The following is a 16,547-nucleotide window of genomic DNA, read 5'->3' as shown; positions in this document are numbered from 1 at the left end:
GAATATATACACCCTGATGACATCATTATTCCATATCTGTGAGGGTTAATATATACACCCTGATGACATCATTTTTCCATATCTGTGAGGGCTAATGAATACACCCTGATGACATCATTATTCCATATCTGTGAGGGTTAATATATACACCCTGATGACATCATTATAGTTGGTCTCACACTCACACTCACACTCATATCACTGCTCCCCTGCTGATAGTTGGTCTCACACTCACACTCATATCACTGCTCCCCTGCTGATAGTTGGTCTCACACTCACACTCACACTCATATCACTGCTCTCCTGCTGATAGTTGGTCTCACACTCACACTCACACTCACACTCATATCACTGCTCTCCTGCTGATAGTTGGTCTCACACTCACACTCACTCTCCTATCACTGCTTCCCTCACACTCACACTCTCATCACTGCTCCCCTGCTGATAGTTGGTCTCACACTCACACTCATATCACTGCTCCCCTGCTGATAGTTGGTCTCACACTCACACTCACACTCATATCACTGCTCCCCTGCTGATAGTCTCACAGTCAGTCACAGTTACACAGCAGCTCCACACTTTGAAACACGTGACATGCTACTGAAGACTGGTCTTATACATCACACAAAATACACAAAATGGCGAAAGTTAATAACTGTAGCTGAGGAACAGAACCAGCGTGTCTCACAGTCAGTCACAGTTACACAGCAGCTCTGAAACTAAAAATGAAGCATAGAAGTTTTAGCCACCACAACAACACCAGCAAGCTAGCGCAACGTGGTGAGCTATCACCCTGAAGCTAAAACCAAAGAAACAAAACAAAATGGTCTCCAATACAAAAAGAGAGATCTCCCGTTTGAGCTTTAATGTATGCCTACTAAATTATCACAAATATTAAAACACATTAATCTAGCTATAGTGGAGCTCATGCGACTCACCACGTTACAGGCTACTGAAGACTAGTGATAGTCGGCAAGAACGTGCCCCTCAAGTCTGCAGAATTGCACCAATAGATGGCGCTCATGTTACATGAAAAAGCCTGTCTCGCTAGCTAAATTAAAAGTTATCTCTTAATGGCAAGTGGAATTATTAACTCCGCTACACATGCACACATGTAGCCTACAGTAGACCACTGAGAACAGATATAAATATATAATATTTAAGAAAGTGATGAGCGAGATAAAAAAGGTATGTCTTAAGTGCACGTTTGAAGGTTTCCACCGTTCCAGCAATTCGGAGTAGGCTATTCCAAAGGCTGGGAGCATAAAAACTAAAAGCCGCTTCTCAGCTGTTTCTCTGTCCTGGCTTTTGAAACGGTTAAGAGTTCAGTGCCTAAAAACGGATTGACACCCTGCATTTGATCATCTTAATTACAATGCAGGTGTACGTTGTCTTTGTAAAGACCGTAGTCCCACACTGCGCAATGCTCTTGTTGGTTTGCCAAGCACTGGGAGGTTGCAAGTAAGAACTATCCATGGAAAGTAATAATAGTTGATATGATTTGTGAGGCGAACACGTTTTCGAACACAGCCACTGAATGTAATGTCAATTTAGATCAAATGACTTGATACAACACATTGGAATACACATAACTTGAAAGTCTACCAGTTCAGATGTCTGAGTCATTATGGCTGCAGTTCAATTAGGAGTTCATCTTAGTGTATCACTCATGTATCTAAAACCAGTGGTGTAGTGGTCCCTGGAGAAGTGGGTATACTCTTTATTTCTATTAAGCAGCCCATACAGCACAGGATAAACGTCCTGTTCTGAGAAGTGGGTACACCCAATGCTGACTGAAAAATAAGTGGGTATACTCCGTATAGCTGCTATACCCCGGACTACACCACTGTCTTAAACGTTCGGCCATATAAGTTGGGTTAGCTTATTTCTTAGATGAGCTGGTAGGTTTTTACAGGGTAGAACTCGGTTTGAATGACCTATAGCCAACATATACATTACATACACATTACATATACAGATTGAATTACTTAACAATGTCTTATTGGACAGTTACAATTACACATCTGGCAGTGTGTGTAAAAACATGTAGGCAGATTCTTTTTTAGTTAACTTTTCAAGTAATTAAAATAATAGAAAATAACTTTTCAAGTATTTTTTTAATTAAACCTATTTTTTATAAAAAATTAAGTTCCACTGACCTCAGTCTTTTATTACATAAAATCAGCCAGCCTTTGTATAAAATAGGGGGATTTGTGATTGAATGATTCCCAAATGGAGTTGTATGCTAGTTGAATAAGTAGGTGACAATCGCCACAGGTGGTCCGGTAAGACCAAGAATGGATGTCAAAGTTCAAATGATGATGGTGTTTATTGCACACACACATTCAAGCCTTGAATGGCAGGATAGACATGACGAGTATGAACATTGAAGTTACTGATATCATTATTCGTGTAAAGGATTGACATGAGTTGGATGACAATGATGATGAACAGCAGTTTTTATAGAAATGAGACATAAGACATACAAATATGATCAATTATATACAACAAGAATGAAAGTATTTACATGACAACTATGAATAAGTGTGGCTTTGTCTGGCTAACACCGTTACCGTGAACATTCCACTCATCAGTTAACAACGGTAAATCTTTGGCTTAACGGTAACAAAGTGAAACATGACAAGACTGAATAATTACGGTCATGGAAATAACCCTTAACCTAGGACTGTATTCTGTACCTCAGAATTGAGAATTGAGACACACACACCCAAGAATATTATTAAATACAGACATTTACTCTGGGCCCCAGAGGAGGACTTGCATGAATGTCTTCAAGCAAGGCACTAACCTCTCCTACAAAATGTCTGCTCTTTATTGAAATTAATATTCACATATTCAAGTTTAACATGAAGACACTCCCCAATTCCTTTGTCACTTTGAAGTTAGAAACAGTCTTGCTTAGCTCCTCTCCATACCATATTTCAAAATAACCTAAACAGTCTGTTGACATGTAAGTTACCCAGCCCCTCATAATTCAGATAACTTAAAACAGTCTGTGACATGTAAGTTATCCGGGCCCCTTTCTCATACCAACCCGTACAAGGCAAGCAGACTTCTCATCTTCCACAGGAACAAACAAAGAAACAAGAAATGTCTACAATAATGAGAATACTAATAGTTAACCATAAATGATAAATTCCTATATAGAATTGAATAATTATTTCACATTACCACACTACATGAACTTTATGCTCTCCACTGATACGACTCGGACGCGCCACGCTACACATAGGCTACAACACCGAAACTGGTCAACGGAGTGCACAGCTGAATGGTACTGGTGGAGGCATCATTTTATTTGTATCGGTATCCAGAGCATTACAAAACTGAATTTTCACATTGCAAGATACCCTTCAGGCACTTGTACATTCTCAGCATGGTAAGCAAATACACAGGTCAGGGATATTTAAAAAAAGAGAACTACATCACAATAAAAATTTAATATCTGGATGCCCTCCAGGCTATTGCATGTCACATGTATCAAGGGTTTAAAATAAAAAAAAATAAAAAAAGTACACCCAAAGAAAGAATACACTTGACTGTCTCTTGCTCGCTTGTGCATTGACCATCTTTGAAGGGTCTGTCTGGTACAGTAAATAAAAACTATATACATAGAACCGGGAGGAATGTTTGTTCTTGAGTTAAATAGGAGGCATCCTTTTTAGCACTTTGGTCTCGTGCCACAGTGAGAAGCACACACGGCTCTGCAGGATGCAGAGAGGCGTATCACACGCCCGACACTTCCAGATCGCACCACGATGGCAGAGCACACATCTCCTGCTCTCCTTGGCTGCAGAGATGAGTACTGGTAGACATTGTTGAGGCTTCCTATCTGGCTGTGGAGGCAGAGAAGCAGTGGCTCCCCCTACAGCAGAGGAGAAGGAGGTGCATCCCTGCTCCTCTCCATCATCTTCCTCAGAGGAGGAGGTGCATTCCTGCTCCTCTCCATCATCTTCTTCAAAGGAGGTGCATGCCTGCTCCTCTCCATCATCCTCAGAGGAGGAGGTGCATCCCTGCTCCTCTCCATCAGCTGCCACTGAGGAGGTGCATGCCTGCTCCTCTCCAGTATCCTCCTCAGAGGAGGCGCATCCATGCCCCCTTCCAGCTTCTGCCAGCTGCATAATCAGGGCCATAGTGAAGCTCTCCATGCTGAGGGGCTCCTGATTCTTGGCCTCTGCCATCTCCTTGGAGACAATGAAGCTGTTCATCAGCGCAATATCTAACATCGCTCGGAAAGGGGAGGAGACAGAGGCACCCTTAGGAGTCTCTGGAGAAACACTGGGTAGTTGGGGAGAGGGGGAGAATAAAAAGAAATTGGCAGATGTTACAAACAACCCAGCAATCCAGTTGCAAAAACACATGCAAGCATGCAGGGCACAAGCAAAAACAACTACACTAAAAACATTACTGAGTAAGCAAACCTGAGCAACTACAAAAACATTTTAAAATAACAATACACACTATGCCTATTGTTCTGCAGCTATGATATGTAAATGTCAACGGAAACTTGATACATAGCAATTTGAACAATGTGTATAAGTTGCCATAAGCGCCTAGCATATTAGCAACTAGTTTATGAACTTCTGCATGCTAATAGTATTATGCTTGAGTGAATCCTTCAATGCAGATGTGAACTTACATGTTGGGGACACGGTCCAGTCGTTCGTCAAACTCCTCCTCTTCAGAGGAGTCTAGGCTAGTCCAATCAGAATCATTGTCGAACTCCTCATCGCTGTCAAGGAGCATCTGCATCACGTGATCACGTGTACATGCCATTTTTGAAGCTGTAGAGAAGAAGCAATAAACATTTCAGCCACTGTCGTTCATATTAACTGTCTATCACCAAAATATCTAATAGCTAAACACATGTGGTTTCACTACTAAATATTAGTGACCTTTTCCCTCTCCAAAGCCAGTGTCCCTACACAATGAATACAGGTAAAAACACATGTGATTGCCCCTCCCCATTGCCACTGCTTATGGCCCATCTGGCAAAGATAGATAATGGCCCTGGAATGCCACTGTGGCTCTCTGTCCCCCACAACCATCAGTTTCACACAACTTGTGAACCAAAAGGTCTACAACAGTGTGGCCTCTTCAGCTGTAGGCCACTCAATAGATTACAGTAAATTACCTTTCCTCATCAGGTAGCATCAAAACACTTCCTGGTAGAAGGAAAAGTTAATCATATGCTTTACACTTCCAAGTTAATTGTTAATTGTACCCTATGCACCCTAGCCTGCTTCCCACCACCTCTGTGTTGTTGAGCTCTAGGTTTGTAAACATGTCTAGCGTTTTTACAGGAGCCTGTAAAATGTCTTTACTCGAGCATTCACACTCATGCGCGGAAACAAACTTCGACTTATGCAACCTAATAAAATAAAACGCACCTCTGAACATATGAAATGTTTTTACTATTAATACTCTTAATGACATACAGTGATTTTAAGCCTTAAAATCGCCTAGGAATTTTGTGGTAGCATGATTCAGAGCCTAAACTCAGATCATAATGACAAGCGGTTGACTCCCTAAAAGTTAATCAACAACATTCATTACAAGAGCTAGTCAAAACGAATAGGCCTAACTTACTTTTCACAAATATTACCAGCGGGGGCAATGCGGAGCTCAAAATGGATACGTGCGTCCTCACTTTGCTTCTTTCATTCAAGGGGTAGTTGTCCTCGTCGTTCTCCAGACCAAGTTATACATTTATGTTAAACATGGTCATCTTTATACTGGTGAAAAGGGGTGTTTTCTCGGTTTTTCTTGCTACGTCATGACTCGTGACCCAATAGCGACCGCAGATTTACCATGCTGTAATCATATGAATAGACGTAATTAGCTAATGGGTGGGCCATTAGCAGCTGATGCCTCAGTCAGAGACTGAAATATGCAATGTTTTAGTTGTATTCCCCTTACAATGTGCTAATTTCTTTTAGTTTCGAGAGGTAGTCTATATATTCGACTAGTAAAACAATCTCGACATCTTTTCTGAACCTAACAAGTTATAAAATGTTTCAAAAACGGACCGAGACCCCGCAATTTATCATCTTCATTACAATGCACGTAGGCTACGTTGTTTAGAGCGTAGTGGTCCCACACTATCTCCAAAATACGCATGTTGCCATCTCTCCCCTACCAGGTAAAAATAACAGAACCAGTTCCACACGGTGAGCAGAATCTAACCATAGTTTCGGGGACAGCAATTGTTCTCACAACAACCACAAGTAATCTTAAGTGAACTTGGACTGGGACTTGATACTTTGAAGGTTGTGGCTACTCTCTGGCCGGAGTAGCCTACATAGTCAGTTAAGGGGAAATCAGCTAGTAAGCAACACATAGCCTACTTCACAACTATTATACGTATTACTGCATTATAGTATCTGTTCAAAGGTTCGGGAAATATGAAGACTAAAAAGGAGAAAAAAATTGCCCCATTTAGAAGATTAAGTTCACGAAGGAAACGAGGAGGCGAGATCCAGGACCCTGCAGTCACACCTCAGTCCAGAGCGCGGCAGTATTGCGCAATTTTCTTCTTGGTTTGCCAAGCACTGGGAGGTTGCAAGTAAGACGTATCCATGAGAAACAAACTTCCACGAGTGTCTAAACATGTTTTGTGAAGTGCTTGGAGCCCTGTTAAAATGTCCTTCAGCAAACTGATTTGAGGTACGTCACATTATTATCTTACTGTGTGGCAAGTGAGAGATGCGGAGACCGCGACATATTTAGTTTTCTTTTGCTTACTAGGTCGGGTTACGATTGTGCTTTGCCTTGTTGCCTGATATGTTTCGCTGATAGCAGAATGACGGCAACATGCATCTTTTGGAGATAGTATGGGACTACGCTCTATACCGAGACAACATAAATGTGCACTGTAATAAACATAACCGAACGCGGGGTCTCAAGCAGTTATTGAACCCTTTTAGGTCGGCGTGGTGTTGTTGGGGATTGTTGTGAATATCGCTTTAAAGCTCCGCGAGTTTTTGTCCTAGATCTACCGGGTAATGGCGCCAACAGAAACCTTGCATGGTCTACCGTTCAGATATATTTAGCAAATCAGCACTCTGTAAGAAGAATGCAACTAAAATCTTGCACATTCAGTGTCTGAGTGAGGCACTAACTGCTAAGGACCCACCCATTATCCAAATAGGTATTCATATGGTAAGCGCATGATAAATCGGTGATCGCTATTGGGTCATGGCGTAGCAAGAAAGCTCCCATTTCACCGGTATAAACAGGTCCAAGTTGGCCTTTATTAATAGCTAGCTCTCCCTACCCTCGGATGAAAGTGGTGATGACCGTGGGGACGAACGTATCTACTTTGAGCTTCGACTTGACCCCGCTGAAGATAGCCTATTTGTGAAGTGTAAGTTTGACTAGCTCATGTAACGAATGTTGTTCATAAACTTAGAGGGAAAGAACCACTCCCGCCACAAACTCTGCAAGGTGATTTTGAATTATATGAATCACTTTATGTCGGTTAAACTATTATACAGTAAAATACAAATATTGTTATGCTTAAAGTTGAGATAATTTATAAGGCTACATACGTCGGCGTTTGGGCTTTGTAGCCTGCGCAGAAATAAGTATTATGCTCCTGTAAAGTACCCCAGCCATCTTCACACGCCGGTGTGTGGGTTTGAGCTCAACACCAATGGTGGGAAGAAGGCTCTTGCTAAACCGCAAGACCTGTGTGTAACAGGGACAAGTATGCTTCCCTGAATTAAAGTCCCTTCATGGGTTAATTTTGTGGCACATTCAAGAAGCAGATTATTGGTTCCTAAGTTTGTTTGGAAACAATGTTTTGAAGTGGGCGTGATGAAATAGATATCCCTGTGTTCTTCCTTTCCTCTGTCTCATTTCCTGGAAGTATATGACAGAGGTAGGTTGACGTCTAAAAACACAGGCTAACGAGGTTATTAGCCTACATGTGGCAATATGATTGAGCTAGTTTTGTACATAGTAATCTACGTGGTTTGCCTGATGTATGTTGACAGGAGCTGAGCGACTGGCTATCTTCTATCTGAAGGCTTTTATTTTCTTCATTTCATTTATCAGGTGGGTCACGTTAGACATTTATGTATTTTATGCACGTGTTTTGTGCGCAAGCTGGCTCTTTTCCTGGAAGTATATGACAAGAGACAGGAGCTGAGCGACTGGCTAGCTTCTATCTGAATGCTTTTATTTTCTTCATTTCATTTTTCAGGAAACCGCAATAAAAGTTTGCATATCAGGTCGGTGGATGCGTCCTTCTTTAAACACAATGCAGAGAGTGAAACAGCGAGGGGAACATTACCTCCGTTACATGTGCATAGTGCAGGGTGCAACGGTGAAAGCAATCAAAAAACCGGGGAAATGCAAAACATGTGATGTCTACCTTTGCCTTCTACCAGAAATAGTTTTGATGCTTGGCGTCCTGATGAGGACAGGTCGTTTATTGTAAACTATTGAGTGGCCTACAGTTTAAGAGGCCACATTGTTGTACTGTTTTGGACCCTATGGTTGATGAGTTGTGAAACTGATGGTTGTAGGGGACAGAGAGCCACAGTGGCATTCCAGGGCCATTATCTGTCTTTGTCAGAGGGGCCATAAGCAGTGGCAATGGGGAGGGGCAATCACAGGTGTTTTTACACCTATCACCAGTATTCATCGTGTAGGGACCCTGGTTTTGGAGAGGGAAATAGCCACTAATATTTAGTAGCATGTGTTTGGCCAGAACTATTTATATCTGTTTTTAAATGGTAGGGTGTGTATGGCTTTTTTACATTTGATTAAGTTATAAATACTCTACTACATTGCCTTGACTCTCATGTTATTTTTTGCTGAGGTTTTCTACAAAAATAACCATACATGGCGCTTTAGCGTCAATGTCTTTAGTTGGGTGAAATACACACAAATATCAAGGCATGTCATGACTCCAGATCGTTAACTGCCATGGTGTTTTCCAAAACCCTTTTCATTTTCTCATAGGGATTTTCATTTCAAACCGGAACATTCAAAAATGCTACACATGCATACAAACTGATGACTCCAACACTGTATATGTACTTAAGTTTGCGTTTTTTATTATGTTTTAATTGAGTTTGATAGTCATTATTCTGTTCTTTGTGTTTCCCTGACCATAAAGGAAACTCTGGACGGGATCATCTCTGGCCAGCGAACATGAATCACCTGCCGTTGAGCTCTGGCTGTGATGAAACACACCAGGTACCTCTGAGACTGATAGTGAAAGACGAGGACATAAAAGATGAGGAATATGGACACATGATTACATGCCAAGACTCAGTGGAGGTTAAAGTGAAGAAAGAAGAGGATGAGCAACAACACAACGATTTTTCTCCGGAAAGTAAGTCATGTAAGACCGATGCACTTAGACCTATGACTAGGACTTGTGTTACATTATATTTCATTTGTGTTTTTCCCCTGACTAAATAGGAAACTCTGGACAGGATCATCTCTGGTCCGTTGCTAACATGAATCACCTGCCGTTGAGCTCTGCCTGTGATGAAACACACCAGGTACACCTGAGACTGATAGTGAAAGAAGAGGACATGAAAGAAGATGAGAAATCTGAATACACGATTACAGGGCCTCGATGTTACCATGACGATGAATACAATATAGTGGAGGTTAAAGTGAAGGAAGAAGAGGATGAGCAAGGATACGGCGAAAGTAAGTGATGTCAGACTGATGCACTATGTCAGCGTGTAGATTTTTTTAAACCTCTCGAATCTGTTAGTCAGTTCCACTTTCTGACACTCTATTACAAAAAAGTGACCTGACAAGATCTGACCTTTTTGATGGAGAGGTGGTGGACAGATATGGCTGTTAGTTCGGCTGGGTACTGGCACAGACATCCCAATTTGAGAAAAGCAAGGTATTCAGATACAATGTTCAAAAATCTTATTTATATAAATTGTAAATAAAAATCGTATCAGAGATAAGTTTCTCTTATGTAACAACCATGACCGGACATCCACTATTTGCCAATTGCATTTTTGACCACACAAGATTTGTTTAACCTCTGCGTTGCTTTGTTACTCCTGCAGCTCCACCAATGAAGACAAATACATATCCCTTTTTGGAGCTACAGCTGGATCATGTCCTCGACGCGTAAGTACATTTATGATTGCACACATGCATAATGCTATTAGCATGCATTAGTGGTATGTTTCCACAGTACTAGCTTGCCTATCTAGTATTGGCTGGCTAACAAGCGGGAATGCTAGCAAGCATGCTCGCTGGCTGAGCTGCTAACGTTAGGAAGTGAAGGTGGCTAGCCAAGATACAGTCTTTTCATCACACATGGCTTTTCTGTAGTTCATATACAATAGGATATGAGGATATATAAATCCATATGATAACATGTCTACATATAAATATAATTACTATGTACCTGTTCAGTTTATGTTTATGTTCGATTATCAATCATGAAATTCGAGGACAAGTAATAATATATCCTCCTAGTTACATATTGTGTTTTGTTATTTGACAATGGCTGTTGTAGTTGTTCAAGCATGCTTACTCAGTAATCTGAGGTTTTATTAGTCTATAAATCACGTCAGACATGCTCTAAAGGTACACACCCAGTAGAGCCCTGAGGTCTTCTGGCACATTATATGACTTTTTTTTACATTTCATTCTGTGAAACGCATTGTGTTTACCTCCCGGTTTGACACTTGCAGAATAAATAGTTTGATTCGGTTTGATAGTTTTAGTTTTGCTGCATGTGTTTTTGCTAATGGATTGCTGGGTTGTTTGTAACATTTGCCAATTTCTTTTTATTCTCTTCCTCTCCCCAACTACCCAGTGTTTCTCCAGAGACTCCTAAGGGTGCATCTGTCCCCTCCCCTCTCCCAACACCCCTCAGATCTTCTGGTCCTTCGAGACCTCCTCCGTCTCCAAAGCAAACCAGGGCCAGAACTGCGAAGCTATCCCTCAAGAGGACTGCTAGGCCATCATTTAAGAGCAGTGTGATGCCACCCCTCAAGAGGAGAGCATCCAAACCAACGCAGCCTCCTTCAAAAAGGAACAAACCCGCCCCGCTGGTGGACAGGTGGCATGATGTTTCCGAGGAGGACGTGTGCCCCCCGCAGTTTCCATTCTGCCCTGAGAGGACGCCTGGAGCTCAGCTTGATGACCAGAAGTCATACAGCCCCCTGGAACTCTTTAAGCTGTTTTTCACACCTGATGTCCTTCAGACGTTGTGTAACAACACCAACAGATACGCTGCCCGGAGGCTTGGGCAGGATGCAAAGAAGCTGTGGGCTGACGTGACTCCGGATGAGATGCTCAACTACCTGAGCCTGGTGGTGTATCTCGGCCTGGTGCAGGTGAACGCTGCAAGGGAACTGTGGATCAAGGATCACCCTCTCAGGTTCCCCTTTCCTTCCAGCGTCATGCCAGACAGGTATGAGGCCATCACCGCGTATTTACACATGAGTGACCCAGCTGCCGATGTGGTGAACGACAAGCTCTGTGGCCAGCCTGGGTATGATGGCCTTTTCCGCCTGAAGCCACTTCTGGACGACCTCCTCACGGCCTGCAGGGCCCACTTCCACCCACACCAGAACCTGGTCGTTGATGAGCGCCTCGTCGCCACAACAGCAAGGATCAACAGGAGGCAACCCACGAGCCAGTGTTTCAAGCTGTTCGTCCTGGTCGACGGCCAGAGTGGCTACACGTGCGACTTCTCGATCTACGAGGGAATGGCGCAGTCTCAGAGCGGCAACGGGCTGAGCTTTGACGCAGTCGTCGGCTTACTCAAGGTGCCCCAGCTTGGCACGGGGTATCATGTGTTTATGGACAGCTACTACACCAGCGACCTGCTTTTCCGCCATCTCCACCAGCTGGGCTTTGGCGCCTGTGGGACCATCAAGATGCAAGGTGTGGGGTTTCCGTGCGCAGCGGAGAATCCACTGTGTAACAAGGCTGCTGTAGGAGATATGCGCTGGATCCGTGAGGACCCCCTGCTTTATGTGAAGTGGAAGGACGGGTCCCACGTCGCCGTATGTTCCACGATCCACAGAGCCTACGGCGGGGGGTCTGTGGAGCGCTCGGTCCGGGTCGAACACAGATGGTCCAAGAGGACGGTGACGGTGCCTGTGCCCGACCCGGTCCAGGAGTACAACAAGTACGTCGCGGGGATGGACCTCTCCGATGCCCTCATCAGGTGCTTCCACGTGGGCCGGAAGACAAACCAGTGGACCACAAAGCTGTTTCTGCACTTGGTGGACATCGTGGTGATGAACAGCTTCGTTATCGCCAAGGAGACGGCAGAGGCGAATAAGCAGGAGCCCCTCGACCAGAAGAGCTTCAGGATGGCGCTGTGTATGCAGCTGGCTCAAGTGGGAAGGGAGCAGCGATGCGCCAACACTGAAGAAGATGATGGAGAGGAGCAGGCATGCAGCGACTCTGAGGAAGATGCTGTGGGAGCCACTGCTTCCCCGCCACCAGAGCCAGAGAGGAGGCCTCTACCCTGTTACCCAGTACTCATCTGTGCCTCCAAGGCCAGGAGGAGATGTGTGCGCTGCAAGCGCTGCTCTATGTACAAATGTCAGGCCTGTAAAGTGTCCTTGTGCCTAGTACCAGAGCGGATGTGCTTTACAGACTTTCATGTTGCCAGGGACTCCTCTGAGGCAGCTCTTGGAGAGGAGCAGGGATGCACCTCCTCTGATGCAGCTGATGGAGAGGAGCAGGGATGCGCCTCCTCTGAGGCAGCTGTTGGGAAGGAGCAGGGATGCACCTCCTCTGATGCAGCTGATGGAGAGGAGCAGGGATGCGCCTCCTCTGAGGCAGCTGTTGGGAAGGAGCAGGGATGCACCTCCTCTGATGCAGCTGTTGGAGAGGAGCAGGGATGCACCTCCTCTGAGGCAGCTGATGGAGAGGAGCAGGGATGCGCCTCCTCTGAGTCAGCTGTTGGGAAGGAGCAGGGATGCACCTCCACTGAGGCAGCTGTTGGAGAGGAGCAGGCATGCACCTCCTCTGATGCAGCTGTTGGAGAGGAGCAGGGATGCACCTCCTCTGAGGCAGCTGTTGGAGAGGAGCAGGGATGCACCTCCTCTGAGGCAACTGTTGGAGATGAGCAGGGATGCACCTCCACCTCCACTGAGGCAGCTGTTGGAGAGGAGCAGGGATGCACCTCCTCTGATGCAGCTGTTGGAGAGGAGCAGGGATGCACCTCCTCTGAGGCAGCTGTTGGAGAGGAGCAGGGATGCACCTCCTCTGAGGAAGATGATGGAGAGGAGCAGGGATGCGCCTCCTCTGAGTCAGCTGTTGGGAAGGAGCAGGGATGCACCTCCACTGAGGCAGCTGTTGGAGAGGAGCAGGCATGCACCTCCTCTGATGCAGCTGTTGGAGAGGAGCAGGGATGCACCTCCTCTGATGCAGCTGTTGGAGAGGAGCAGGGATGCACCTCCTCTGAGGCAGCTGATGGAGAGGAGCAGGGATGCGCCTCCTCTGAGTCAGCTGTTGGGAAGGAGCAGGGATGCACCTCCACTGAGGCAGCTGTTGGAGAGGAGCAGGCATGCACCTCCTCTGATGCAGCTGTTGGAGAGGAGCAGGGATGCACCTCCTCTGAGGCAGCTGTTGGAGAGGAGCAGGGATGCACCTCCTCTGAGGCAACTGTTGGAGATGAGCAGGGATGCACCTCCACCTCCACTGAGGCAGCTGTTGGAGAGGAGCAGGGATGCACCTCCTCTGATGCAGCTGTTGGAGAGGAGCAGGGATGCACCTCCTCTGAGGCAGCTGTTGGAGAGGAGCAGGGATGCACCTCCTCTGAGGAAGATGATGGAGAGGAGCAGGGATGCACCTCCTCTGAGGCAGCTGTTGGGGAAGCCACTACTTCACTGCCAGTGGAGAGGAAGCCTCTACCATGTTACCCAGGAGTCATCTGTGCATCCAAGTCCAGGAGGAAATGTGTGCACTGCAAAAACTGCACTATATACGGATGTCAGGCTTGTAAAGTGTCCTTGTGCCTAGTTCCAGAGCGGATGTGCTTCACAGACTTCCATGTTGCCAGGGACTCCACTCGTGCAGCTCTTGGGGGAGCCACTGCTCCGCGGCCCTTACACCCAGAGAAGAGGCCCCTACAGTGTTACCCAGTACTCACCTGTGCATCCAAGGAGAGCAGCGAGTGTGTGCGCTGTAAGCAGAGCACGATCTTCAAGTGCGAGGCCTGTAACGTGTCCCTGTGCCGTGCTCCAGGGCGGATGTGCTTCATAGACTGGCATGTTGCCAGGGACAACAAGGGACTGATTATTTAAAACATAATTTTTTTTGTGTATTTGTAAATAGCTCTTATTTCTGGGGATCATTGATCATTTGCCATCTAAATTCCAATCCCTCGTCCATGCGTAGGAGGTGGTAACAGCATGTGAGGAGGTGGTAACAGCATGTGAGGAAGTGGTAACAGCATGTGAGGAAGTGGTAACAGCATGTGAGGAAGTGGTAACAGCATGTGAGGAAGTGGTAACAGCATGTGAGGAAGTGGTAACAGCATGTGAGGAAGTGGTAACAGCATGTGAAGCCTTTGTTATTGTTTTGGCTAACCTGGCTCTGCCCGATAAGACCATGTTAATAACTTATTGAATCAGAAAAATGTTAATGTTATTGTGCTAGGTCATTACAAACCCACTTTTACAATGAAACTACAAAAAACTTTTATGACAAATGTTTTATTTTGTTGCGACATAATAAAAAAAACTTTCGCAAACCCTTGGTGAACTTTATGGTCTTCTTTAATATTGTTTTTGATTGTGGGTAGAATATGATTGATTAATCCATCATCACCAGAGACTTGGTGTCTTTTTTTATCTTCACATGGCAACTTCTCTTTCAGACTGGTACTGTGTGGTGTGACACATTGAACAGAAGCTATAGTTTGTGGAGACATGGAAATGTGTGAGTGTTTCGGCGGTAATGCATTCAGCTTAAACGAAACAAAAATACAATATTTGGCAAGTACATAGGAAGTGTTCTTTTTATTGTTAGTTTTAAACCTTTCATTATACATTTTATAATATTCATATAAGGAAGGCACTTTGAAAAATACATTAATCAGTGCCCTCGTGTGACACTATATAGATATTGTATTAATCTACTAGATACATCAGCAAAAAATAAATCAATTCGGCAACTTTACGTGTAAATCCCCCTGCGGCTCTGCTACGATTTGCAGCCCATTTTCCCTCCGACATCCACACAGAGACTCAAGGAGAGTGTAAGATATGTGCCAGTATGAACTCTCTGACGTGTGTCAAGAGGAGCTATTGACTTGTCCTCACATTTCAGATGCTCACTGTGGCAGGGGATGGCAGCAGCCGCAAGCAGTATCGTTTCAAAAAAGCTGGAAAGTACGAAAACCTCCATAGGTGTTCCTTACTTTTAAAGCTGAATTCCTATGCATTAAAAACTTTTTGTAACATTTATTCAATTGTGCCATGTCATGCTCATTTCATCTAGTTCTGATGACTGTGGATTTTTTTTTGAAGGGATCTTTCTTTGTAAGGATCGGGATGTGGCGTCCTTTGTGGATTACATCATTACTCCAGAGCTCAGCATGCAAGCTTGAGGCTGCTCTATTAACCTTGCTGCACACATTACGTGCTTAGTAGTAGTACGTATTTTAACCTTCCTTCTCTTCTCTTTAGATTTTTTTTGGCTATCACACTGGTGCAGGCTCCACCCCAGGTGAAGAGGTGAAGCAAGTAAACAGCTTCCTGTCCAGGCTGGCGTGCAACACAAAATTCATGTCCAAAGCAAGTGGGATAGCATTGCCCAGGACCCTTATATTGTAAGTTAATTTAATTATACTGTAAATGAAATTCTTCAAATGCTACTTGAAAGGTCTCTGACAGTTCTGCCCCTGATATCTTGTTCCATACTTCTTATTTCGTGTCATTGATTGTTATTGAAATTCATTGATATATTTTCATTGAGTTTTTCAGTTATAAAATAAAACAACATTGCATCGAATTCTTTATGAATGATTTGAAATAAAGCTGTTGTCTGCTTTACGTCCAAAGAACTGAATTCATTGTCATTTGATGGACAAACCAACACACTGCCCCTAGAGATAATGGCCCGGAACGATCTTAAAGCGTGCAATTTGTGCCATCCTCTGTGCCAGATTTTCCGTGTTGACAAATCACATTTTCTGCCAGCAGCTCATGTATTGAATGACATGTTTGTAATGTAACAGCCACATCATAGCAGCATTCCACTGTGATGTAACAGCCACAGCATAACAGCATTCCAACGTGATGTAACAGCCACAGCATAACAGCATTCCAACGTGATGTCATACACTTATTCTACCCCATACTCTGCAAGCATTTTCCTGCCATGTAAATAATTAAATATTATTTATTATAATTATAGCCTTTTCAAAATAATACCAAATGTATCTTTACACACACACGCATGCTATTCTGGAATGGTCTTGATCCTTCCTACAGTTGTTGAAGCAGCCTGTGCTAGTGTATACCCATTAACTCTAACGCTCAAGTGTTAATGCTTACATTCAA

Source organism: Sprattus sprattus (assembly GCF_963457725.1).
Source record: "Sprattus sprattus genome assembly, chromosome: 1".
Taxonomy (NCBI): Eukaryota; Metazoa; Chordata; class Actinopteri; order Clupeiformes; family Clupeidae; genus Sprattus; species Sprattus sprattus.
Note: the sequence above shows the minus strand (reverse complement) of the source record.